Source organism: Lampetra fluviatilis, chromosome 43 (assembly GCF_964198595.1).
Source record: "Lampetra fluviatilis chromosome 43, kcLamFluv1.1, whole genome shotgun sequence".
In the NCBI taxonomy this organism is placed as follows: Eukaryota; Metazoa; Chordata; class Hyperoartia; order Petromyzontiformes; family Petromyzontidae; genus Lampetra; species Lampetra fluviatilis.
In genome coordinates this window covers 3,055,197-3,067,080 of record NC_136317.1, presented here as the reverse complement: position 1 = coordinate 3,067,080, position 11,884 = coordinate 3,055,197, and the positions used below count along the sequence as shown (strand labels likewise).

Sequence of the window (11,884 nt, the reverse complement as noted above, 5' to 3'; positions counted from 1 at the left end):
CTTGGCGTTGTTCCTCCGCCTTGACTCACGGCGATTTAGCTGTCTCCTGGCAGCGCCCAACACCCTCGGATGGAGTGCCCAGCCATTTAGAACGGACTCGCTAACTTTGTGATAATTATCGAGGGGGCTTTAGTCTTCTTGGTTCTTTCGGTAAAGTCACGTAGAAGGGAAATAATAAAATAATAAAAATAAAACATTAATTCTCACGACGTTTCGGCCACAACGCAAGCAGCCGTCCTCAGGTGAAGACCAGGTCTGTCGGGGAGACAGCGTCTGAATGAAACACCACCAGGCTTGGAGCGTATTATTTTATTATGTTTTATTTTTATTATTTCCCTTCTACGTGACTTTACCGAAAGAACCAAGAAGATGAATCCACGCAGTCACGAAAGCTTTAAATCGGGCTTTAGTCTGTTACTCAGTCGCTACTATGAATGTAACTTTGTCCCTATGCCAATGTAGATATCAAACAAGGGTGTCATCAGATTATTATTTTTTGTAAATGTTATTCTCATCAGGCCCCAATGGCGTAGTCTCCAACTCGTGTTATCCACTCTGACCTATTTATCTGCTATAAAGAAGGGTCATTGTCCGAAAGGTCGCCTGTTTTTTATATTCAAAACGGCATCATATGGAGTGAGAGCTGCAACTCCCTCTCCGCAGACATCCGTACTGTAGGCTGCCTGCAAACGTTCAACTCCAGGCTCCCCCCCCAACCCACAGAGTGGTACTCATTGTATCGACCCCGGAGGAATGATGGGCTTGAATCAACCCCTCGAACTATAGTTGAACTCGCGACCATTCCGATTGCGAGCCGTTCGCTCTACCAGCTGAGCGACCGACTGACCTCAATCTCTCACCACGATGGCCATGCCCACCGCTACTGCTCATCGTGTGTTGATGGTGATGATGATGATGATCTCACACGCTGTCGCCATACACACGTACACGTCTATAACAACCACATTGCACATCGCGTTGTACCCATCACGTGGGTTCGACTCCTCCTGCAAGGTCAGGATGTTGACCATGCAGGTCACATCCTGACCCACTGCGTATGGTTAGAACGAAGTTCAACATACATACAACGTGCGTGCGTGCGTGTGCGTTCACCTTTACGAAACTTAGGGGTAGGCAATTGGAAACTCTGAATTCCCCGCCCCACCCGCAGGTTGTGGCCCATGTCAGCAGCAATGGAGAGACAAAGACGGCTGGGGTATGCGGCGTTGGTGCTGGCCACACCATCGCCTGACACGTGATATGCTGGCGTGCAGATGTGCTCGCTTAACAGCATGCGCTCTGACAATAAACAGATCTCGCTGCGTAGGCGAGCTGTGGCTTGTCCATTGCACCCAACGTCAATAGCAAAGAACTCATCAATAATATGAATTTTAAAAAAAATATGTAAAATGAAAATAAACCTAAACCCGCCACGAGTCCCACGTTCCGCGCAGACTGCGATGGTGCGCGCCGGACAGAATCCGCACATCAGAATCGGAATCGTTATTTAGACTGAGGAGGAATCCCATGGGCCTACAGAGCTCTATTCTCACAGATGTCCAGGAGTAGGGGCACGGGGTCAGAAAGTTGCTACAGAAACAACAACAACAACAAAACTGATATAAAAAAACACAATGGGAGTGACTAACTAAAGCAAAGGGTAAGGAAGTATGAAAAAAAACATAGAGAAAGTATATCAGCACATGAAGCGTTGTTTACCGTCTTTGTTGTTGGTGTATCTCGTGACTGGGGTGACCTTAAGATGAAATTAAAAGCTGAAAACCTGAAGATGTGTACGCGGCAATTGCAGGGAAATCACGGTAGCTACAAGCTCGCTATTTTTACTTTACCAGGTAAGGCGCACTGAGCTGTACAGCTCTTATTCAGAAGCGACTTGGCCACACGCGATGATAGCTCGACGAAGTGGCTTATCACGCGGAAAATTCATACTAGCCAAATACTCTTAACGCGTGATGTCGATTCTAAATGCGGATAGAGGGAAACACCGGAGGACCCGGAGAAAAGATCCACGCGACCGCGGGGAGAAAGAGAATGCGCGTGTCATCCTTGCGAAGAGGCCATGCCAATCTTCTCTGTATCGTTACAATTTTAGTACACGTACTGCCAGAGCACAAGAGAGAGAGACACGAAAATTCCAAATATACAGCAGGCATCAGGGTCGGGATCGAACCCACGGCCTCCTGTATAACATCTCCTAGCCACCGTGGAATTATGTTTCAGCGACGCGTTCAGTGGTACGTGTGTACGTTCAACTTCGTTCGCACCGTACGTAGCCAACCATGCTAATCGGAGGTGCTGGAGGTGTTGGCGGAGATTCCCGAAGGCGTCACAAGCGAGCGAGCGGCGCGTTCGGTACGTGGCGAGCGCCCGGCTAAATAACCACCACCGCCATCACCACCACCGCCGCCACCACCACCACCACCGCCACCACGACCACCACCACCACCGCCACCACCGCCACCACCACCACCGCCACCACCACCACCGCCACCACCGCCACCAGCACCGCCGCTCGATTGCCAGACGATTGCACTTGCCCCGCGAGGTTGAAAGGAATCGCACCATCCCGAGCGACTTGTGGGAACGGTGGATCCAAGAGCCAATCGGGAGGATTTCTCCACAATTCTGGCTGTCGCCTGGTGATGCTGGTCGTTGTAATCACCGGCGAAACTTGTCACGGTACTCGAATTGTAAACGATGTCGTGGGTTTACTCTCTAACACACAAGCGGTGTGCTGGACCCGTGACGAATTGGCACGTTTTGTTGACGTGACAAACCTCGCGAATTGGCCGTGTCTGTTGGTGGCGGGTTTAATGACACGATCTAACCCCCCCAAAAAAACTCTATTATGGTGCGAACGGGCTTAGCAAAACATCATGCGCACCAACTTGACGCGCGTGTGCGTGCGGTACACGCAAACGTCACCATGTGAATATCTACTTGTTATTTTGGGGAGTCATTTGGCGAATCACCAAATAATTACGGGGAGCGGTGGCGAATATCCGAAACGGTCCTGGGTCTCCCATAGATCGACTCAGCCTAAAATGAGTACTTGGCGCGGTGTGTAAACATCGCTACTCGGGAGACAAAGGCGGCCGTGGTGCTGGCCACCCACCCCCGTAACGTGTGCCGTGCCGGCCTTCGTAGGTGCTGCTCGCTAACAGCACTTGCCCCGACAGTCTGTTACAGGCTACACGGGGTGGATCTTCGTGCGTGCGCGCGCGTGCGTGCGCGCGCGTGCGTGCGCGCGCGTGCGTGCGCGTGCGTGCGTGCGTGCGCGCGCGTGTGTGTTACACGCGCGCGCGTAGCCGTAATTGTTCTGGTCGCCGAAGTCATTTGGCGGCTCGCCCCTAATGGAAGGGTACATTAATAATTTCCGCCCTCAAATTCCTTTCCGAAAATAAAGCGGCGGCAGAGTTCGGTCCTAATCCCGGATTAGCCCCGAAGCGGCGAGAATGGATCGAGAGTGAAGCGACGGTTGCGCTATCGGGCGCTCGCCATCAAACTTCGCGCAGATTGAGTTACGTTTTTAAAGGGAAAGAAAAATTAAACGAAGTATTTTTTTCACAAGGCACTTTTTTTTGTTTAATAAATAAAAATAATACGCTTTGCAATAATGAGATAATAAGATGCGCGTGTCCTGCACATTGGAGAAGGGATAACGGTTTAATGATGTTGGAGAGAAATGTTGCCGTAACGCCAATTCAAATCAGACGTTACTCATAAGAAACAAACAAAGACTCCTCTATGCTTTTTTTTACGAGTGTTTAACCACGACAATGTCGTAACCACTACAATGGAGTGCCATGGCGGCGAGATGTTGACTACCTCGCCTAGTATGCAGGAGGTAGTGGATTCGATCCCGACCCTGAAGCCTGCTGTATATTTGGAGTTTGCGTGCCTCTCTCTCTCTCATCATCATCACGGTGGCTAGGAGATGTTGACTACCTCGCCTGCTATGCAGGAGGTCGTGGGTTCGATCTCGATCTGATGCCTGTTGTATATTTGGAGTTTGCGTGTCTCTCTCTCCCCGTGGTCGCGTGGATTTTTCTCCGGGTCCTCCCGGTTTTTCCCCTTCACCTTTATAATCAACATCAACGCGTTTAGAGTCATTTGGCTGCTATAAATGTCCACGTGGTGATGAGCCACTTCGTTGAGCTATCATTTGTGACAGCCATGTCGCTTCTGAGAAAAGAGCTACGCAACTCAGTCTTGGGCCTTACCTAGAATTTTTTTTAAATATATTTTAGAGTTTAATAATAATAAAAAGACACGACCGAATGATTTCAAGACTTGAAAACGAGGAGGGGCTCGCTGATGGCACAGGGAGTCACGATGAGCCGCCTCTCGATTCGAGACGAAGGGGCGTCCAGCCACGGACTTGGAAGGCGTCCATCGATGAGCGAGGGCGTCCGTATGTCCAGGAGATGGAGCGACGACATTGAGCAACTGCCGGCTGGATCGTTACTCCTCGTGTGATGCAGCGAGGCGTGGCTTTAATCCAGCGGTGGATTGAACTTGGCTGATGATGATGATGAGGTCACGACAAATGAATGGCACATGGGTGACTCATTAAAGGCCGTTACAAAAATATAGCAGAAGTGAGGGCGATTGGAGCGTCCATTTCTCATTGTCAAGTTTAAAGGCAAAGAGAGAGAGAGAGAAAAAATGTAAACTGTCATCTGTTTTCGCGGTAGACTGATATCGAAGCAGTTACATCGCTACGTCGTTTGTTTGTAGGGTAAATATTCTTTCAGGGCAAGGATGGAAAGGGGAGAAAAATATAAAAAAGTGTCATTTTTTTTCTTCCTTTTGAACAAAAAGTGATAAGAGGGAAGGGAATTGTGTGGGTCATCGTGTAGAATGTGAGTGTGTTTTGTGCAACTCGTGTGAGGATGTGTGTCTGTGTGTGCGTGACTTGTGTGAGAGTGTGCACGTGTCTGTGTGTGTCTGTGTTTGGGTTCGATTCCCGCTCACGGCCAACGCCAGTGACGATTATCTTAACCGGTCCTCGGCCTCCCCTAGGTCGACTCAGCCTGAAATGAGTACCTGGTGCGGTGTGTAAACATTGCCACTGGGGAGACAAAGGCGGTCGGGCGTGGTGCTGGCCACCCACCCCCTCGTGTACCGTTCTGGCCTTCATAGGTGCTCGCTAACAGCACTTGCCCCTACAGTCTGTTAAGGCTATACGGGGGATTTTTGTCTTTTGTCTGTGTGTGGGGGAGCGGTGGTAAAGCAGTTGGCGCTGCGCTACGAACCCGGCCACCCGGGTTCGATTCCCGCTCACGGACAACCAGTGACGAATATCTGAACCGGTCCTGGGGATCCCCTAGGTCGACTCAGCCTCAAATGACTACCTGGTACGGTGTGTAAATATCGCTACTCGGGAGACAAAGGCGGTCGGGCGTGGTGCTGGCTACCCACCCCCTCGTGTACCGTTCCGACCTTCATCATAGGTGCTGCTCGCTAACATCACTTGCCCCGACAGTCTGTTGAAGGCTACACGGGGGATCTTTGCCTGTGCGTGCGCGCGTGTGTTTTTCTACGACGTATTCCGCCCGTACTTGGCACGATGTGGCTGGCGCGCGCAGTGTGAGCAGCTGTTGCTGGGCCGTCACGAGGACAAGGTCCCTGCACATTGGGCCCAGCGGGGAGCGAGCTGCGTGCGCGCGCGTGAACACCGCAAACTATTAAAACTATCGGGTTTTTTTTTTGTTAAACCAGGCAAGGCCCCAACAACCGAGCTGCAATAGCACTTTTTTCAAACGATAGCTCAACGAAGTGGCTCATCGCGTGAAAATGTATAGCGGTCACATTTCTCTAAACGCGTGATGTGGATAGAGGGTAAACATCGGAGGACCCAGAGAAAAATCCACGCGGCCATGGGGAGAGAGAGACTGGCAAACTCCAAATATACAGCAGGCATCATGGTCCGGGATCGATCTTACGACCTCTTGTATACCAGGCGAGGGAGTTAACATCTCATAGCCACCGTGATGATGATGAGAGACTTAAACTCCGAATACACAGCAGGAGGCATCAGAGTCAGGATCGAACCCACGACTTCCTGTATACCAGGCGAGGGAGTTAACATCTCATAGCCACCGTGATGATGATGAGAGACTTAAACTCCGAATACACAGCAGCAGGCATCAGAGTCAGGATCGAACCCACGACTTCCTGTATACCAGGCGAGGGAGTTAACATCTCCTAGCCACCGCGGCACCCTTGACCGTAGCCCAGCAGCGAGGGTTGGTGGATCACTGCAGAGATCCGGAGATGCTCCCTTCCCGCGTGCGCCGTGGGAAAGCCGCACCGCTCGCTCACCAACAGGAGGCGGTGGAGCAAAATTGTCGATTCCCGATCTGTTCCGTCTGCATGGGATAGAGTGTTTCCCCCTCTCGCACGCGTGGGTGGGGTTTCTCCGGGTGCCCCGGTTTCCTCCCACGTGTAAACACCCCTTAATTGGCCGCCTTAACATATAGAGGACCGCAGAGCTTGGGAAATTGTTGGTAGTGCGGGCTCATCATCGCGTGGCTGCTGCTGCTGCCTTCCCGCTCGTCTTTGGAACCACTGAGGCCAATCCAATCTAAATGATGATGATTTGAAAGTGCATAGCTCCAGTGGAATCCTAATATCGGAAGGAAGAGCGTTCCAGACGGCCGCTAGATGATGGCCTCCCCGCGAGCGTCACTGTGGGTTACCTGCACCATACTTCGCCACGCTGCTCATTGCGGATTGGCGGTGAGACGAGTTTGGATATCGCTCATCGGCGCAATCACAAGAGAGAGAGCGGTACAATCAGGCGGTACGATCAGAGAGAGAGAGAGACTTGACTTTTAAACGACTTTTATTGCCGCCAGCAGCAGCAGCACTGGAGGCGATTTCGATTCGAAATACACAAAGTCACCAGCAAACAAATGAAAACAAACGCTACAAATCCACGCGCTGTGGCACTAAATGCACCGCGCACAACACAAATGAAAGCCACGTGGTGGTGGTGGTGGTCATCGCGCACGCCACGGTGACGAGCGAGCGCTTCAGAAGGTGAACACCACGAGGGTGCCGTCCACGCTGGTACAGAGAGGGGCTTGTCCGGCTCCCCAGCGTTCGAAGAAGACGCGCTGCACATCACCGACATGTGTGTGGTACATGGCGCGCCTTAAGCAGGCCTCTGAACACTGGAAGCACAGAGCAAGCCATCAGTGTCACCTTCCAGCATATTTTTTCTCGTTCTGTACAGAGCGGTACCATCAGGCGGTACGATCAGAAGAGAGAGAGAGAGCGGAGAGAGACTTTGCCAGCGTTGGCAGTCGTCGGCCGCGAGCCGAGTCACGCCCGCGTGCCCTCGTCACTTCCAAAGTCGACACCATGAGCAACATTCCACCTTCAAGGCCACGTTGGGCCGCTACCACTGACAGTCTGACACACGAGCCAGTTGGGATAATTGCTGCCAAATGCCCATACTGGTTCACTGGCATGTATCAGGGGGTGACGGAGTCGTTTTTTTTTCTTTTTGGTTCAAACACTGCCTGCCGTTTGCTGGTGTTGAGGCTTGGGTTTTTGAAAACACGGCTCCACTGTTTTCCTCTTGGCCCTTGCCCACGACGAACCAGGTGCGAACACTTTGTGGAAATTTCGCCACGGACTGCGGGGCTTGCTGATGAGTGCCGAGAACGTGAAACCAGTCCACGACGTTCGCTTCAGCTGAACGACTGCCAACGTCATTGGAGCCCAGTCGACTGAAGTCTTGATTTTTTTTTATCTTTGTACTTTTGGCGAACATTTAATTTCGTTTAAAATTCACAACCTTACCGCAAGTGTTCAAATGTAGTGTCCGCTCTCGCTCACGTCAGCAATTCGGCAGCACTGCCCCGACATCGACGGGACCTTGAGCCAGAGGTGGAAATTCCACATTCCAATTGGGCGGGAGGGGACAGTTTGTTTTTTAATAATACACGGGGTGAATATTTCAGCATCGCCACAGATTGGAGCTCATTATTTTTCACCCCAGAGATGGAGTTGAGCCCTTGACAACATTACGCTGCTTTAAGTCGCATGGCAACGGAATCATGGTGCTTCATCCTACGCGAAATGACCATCATCATCATCAGCCATAATAAAACCAACTGCTAGATGCAAACCTCCCCAAGCCACCACCCCCACACACACGGTCCTGCGATGCCACATTATTCAGCTCGGCTTCACATATTTACAGCCAGGAAGAGCCTGTGGAGAGACAACAGGAAAATGATGCGGGTCACAAGATGGCAAGTGGAAGAAAAGAGATCAAGAGGAATGGGGGGGGGGGGGGGCGATGTGGTGCGATTGGACACGGGGGTCCGAGGAGCGGCTAGAGAGATGGCGCAGCGTGGAGAAGGTTGGCAAGGAGAGAGGACATCCCCACGTGAGTGGGACCAACGCGTGGAAGAAGAAGAAATCATTTTTCAGCAGGCTGCTGCCAGGGCGGTGCTGCTTCGCGTCAACCCAAAAATTTAGAATAAACGTCACGCGTTTAGAGAGTTTTGCTGCAATACATTTTCCACACACGATGTTGATGACGTTGAGCCATTTCGGCGAGCTGTCATTTGTGAGAAGCCAATGTCGCTTCTGGAAAAAATGTGTCTGAAAGGCACCCCCAAGGAAAACCAGCGCCCTCCTGGGCATCCGTGCAAAAGAGCTTTGCAGCTCATCGGATTCCTCCAGTATAAATAAAGACTCTGATTGTGACGGTTCTTGAGACACTTGCCCAGTATTATTCATAATTTAGATGATAATGATGATGATTATGATAATGATTTGAAGCTTTCGTGACTGCAGGAATCCATACTCTTTGGTTCTTTCGGTAAAGTCACGTGGGTATAAAAATTAAATAAATCACGACGTTTCGGGCGCAACACAAACGTCCATCATCAGGTGGGAAAGCGTACGCTTGTGTTGTGCCCGAAACGTCGTGATTTATTTTATTTTATACCTACGTGACTTTACCGAAAGATAATAACGTTTCGTTTTATACGCGTAGAGTTGTGGTTCGTTCTAAATTGCGTCTCACATCCGCAATCGAACGGGAAGGGAGCAGCGGCACCCACGTGGTCAGTCGCCACTACCGACAATCACTCAAGTTCTGTAGTCCTTTATACATTAAGCTGTTTTCAGCCAATTAATGAGTGATCGTAATATTACAGCCCGTTGCCAAGCCGCTGCTGGGTGAAGACCTCCCCACACCGTATCGCCCCAGTACTGAAGTTTACACACCGCAACTGGGTTCTCATTTAAGGCCGAGTCGTGGGCAGGAATGGAATTCGGGTCACTGGTGTTCGCAGTGCAGCACGCTAACCGCTGCGCCACCGCTCCTCGTAACAACACCACCGCACAACACTGAGCATCCAACAACATTACGAATACCACCACCATCGCCACCACTAATACCACCACCGCAAACACCACAGCCGCCACCACCACCAGCACTACCACAACCATCGCCATAACGCCACCATGACCACTATTGCCACTATTGCCACCACCACCACCACCGCCAGCACTACCACGACCACCACTGCCACCACCACTGCCACCACCACAACCACCACCATCGCCACCACCAACACCACCACCGCTACCGCCGCCTTCACCGCCACTGCCGCCACCACCGCCAGCACCACCACCACCGATCGTTTCGATTATTTTTTCTCACCAGCGGAGCCAGGCAGGGCTCAACGTCGTGTTTGCTGGACGAACACAATGACGTTTGACCCGGAGCGTAGCTCTGCCAGACTGAAATCCGCTCGTCCAGTGTCATTTGTCTGGCATCTACAGTCGCAGACATCTGCAGTGGCCCCTCGTTGACTCCAGCCGCGCTCAATCTGGCCTCTATTTAAAGATCACGGCCCTGCTACGGTTCTCAAAGTGCTTGCTACTTAAGGGCAGGCGGCCGGCAAGAGTTGAATCTGGATCTTGTAATCCACATTCCAAGGAAATGATTGATTATAATCGTAGTGGTGGTGGTGGTGGTCATGGGTGCTACTCGCTAACAGCACTTGCCCCAACAGTCTTGTTAAGGCTATATGGGGGATCTTTGTCTTTGTTGGTGGTGGTTGGTGGTGGTGGTTTTCTGTAATTTTCTTTGTCAGTTGTCTGTGTTTCTAATCCAGGTGTGGGTAATATGCAGTGATTGAAAACGTTCACCACTTAGTGGTGGTAGTGGTGGTTATTTGTTTTTTTTCCCCCCCTATAATTATTTGTCTTTGGGTTTTGTCAAGGAAAGAAGAGGCCGTTGATGTAATTGATGATCAAGACCACTTGAAGTTTTCGTCATATGCTCATCCGCGCTGTTTATGTTGCACTCAGGGCGATGCGCGTTTGTTGACGATAGGATTTATTTGGGCTCTTCAGAAATAATGATGCTTTCGTTTTCTACAATTGCGTCTCACACAATCGCAGAGGAACCACAGACACGAGCTGGAAAGGTAGCAGCCAGGGAGTGAGCAGGCAGCACCAACAATTGCTCCAAGCTCAGAAGTTCATCATATTTATGAAGTTGTTTTTCAGCCGATTCATGAGTGTTTATAATATATAGACATTTGCCAAGCCACTGCTGGATGAAGACCTCCGCACAAGGAGTCAAGGGGATCGTCCATAAATGACGTCACGCGATTTTGGACGATTTTTTACCCCCCCCCCCCCCCCCATCGTTACACGGCGTCACAAAAAGTCAGACCCCCCCCCTCAAATATGACGTAACAAAGCTCTGCCCCCCCCCCCCCAAAATAAAACATGCTTCAAATCGCTTTAAACAATTGTCATTGTAGTGCATATTTAATGTGGCGCTGCACTCTGATGTTGTAGGAGAAAACATTTACTAAAAAGTCTATTTAATTAAGTAGAACGTGCTGTCTATATTTATTTAAAGTTGCGCATTTTGATGTGACGTCACATTTCTCAAACCCCCCCCCCCCCCTCGTCACACATCGTCACAAATGTCTGACCCCCCCCCCCCAGGTGCATGACGTCATTTATGGACGGCCCCCAATCCCAGGGGGGGGGCTATTTGAATGAATGTGTATTGATGCATTTTGGCTGGCCGTCCAACAAAGACGGTCGACGCATCGTGCGCTCTCTGGCACGCTTCAGCGGCCGTCTGGAACGCTCTTCCTTCCGCTACGAGGAAGCCACCGGAGCTATGCACTTTGAAACCATCATCGAGATTGGCAAACTCATTCCTTTAGAACTGATTTTTGTGTTTAGTTTTCTGTCCTTCCCAGGCACCTCCGATTAGCACGGTTGGCTACGTACGGTGTGAAAGAAGTTCAACATGCTGACAGACATAGGAAGCATCAATACATCACAAAACGTGTTACCCTTTATGGCAATCAAACAGGAGGTGTGACGATGTTCAAACACCAAATTAAAAAAAAACCTCTTCGGAGGAATGAAGTCTGCAATCACCGCACGTACTTGTTGTGAACATGCAGACAAACATGCTCAGGCATAGGAAACCCGACTACAAAACGCGAGTACGAGGGGGACAATACTTTATCCCGTACCCATGGGACAGATGGAGGTTAGTCCGCACGTTGCTGTACCGCCTCCGCCCACTCCTCGACGCCCACGGTAAAAAAAAATTGAATCAATTAAAGACTTACATTTTGATTGAAAGCTTTCGTGACTGCAGGGATTAAAATAATATTAATAATATAAATATAAAACAAATTTCCTTGCTGTTGATTTCACACCTGATGACGATTGCTTGTGTTGCAGTCGAAACGTCGTGAGAATTTGTATTGTTTTATATTAATATTATTTTATTATTTCCCTTCTACGTGACTTTACCGAGAGAACCAAGAATATCAATGAAAGACTTCCC

The 11,884-nt window shown here is 50.3% G+C and overlaps 1 pseudogene; it reads right to left on the bottom strand.

Moving 5' to 3' along the window:
* Positions 1 to 2,043: 2,043 nt before the first annotated feature.
* LOC144947132 (U6 spliceosomal RNA) lies at positions 2,044 to 2,133 on the bottom strand (annotated as a pseudogene).
* Between the last annotated feature and the right edge of the window lie 9,751 nt (positions 2,134 to 11,884).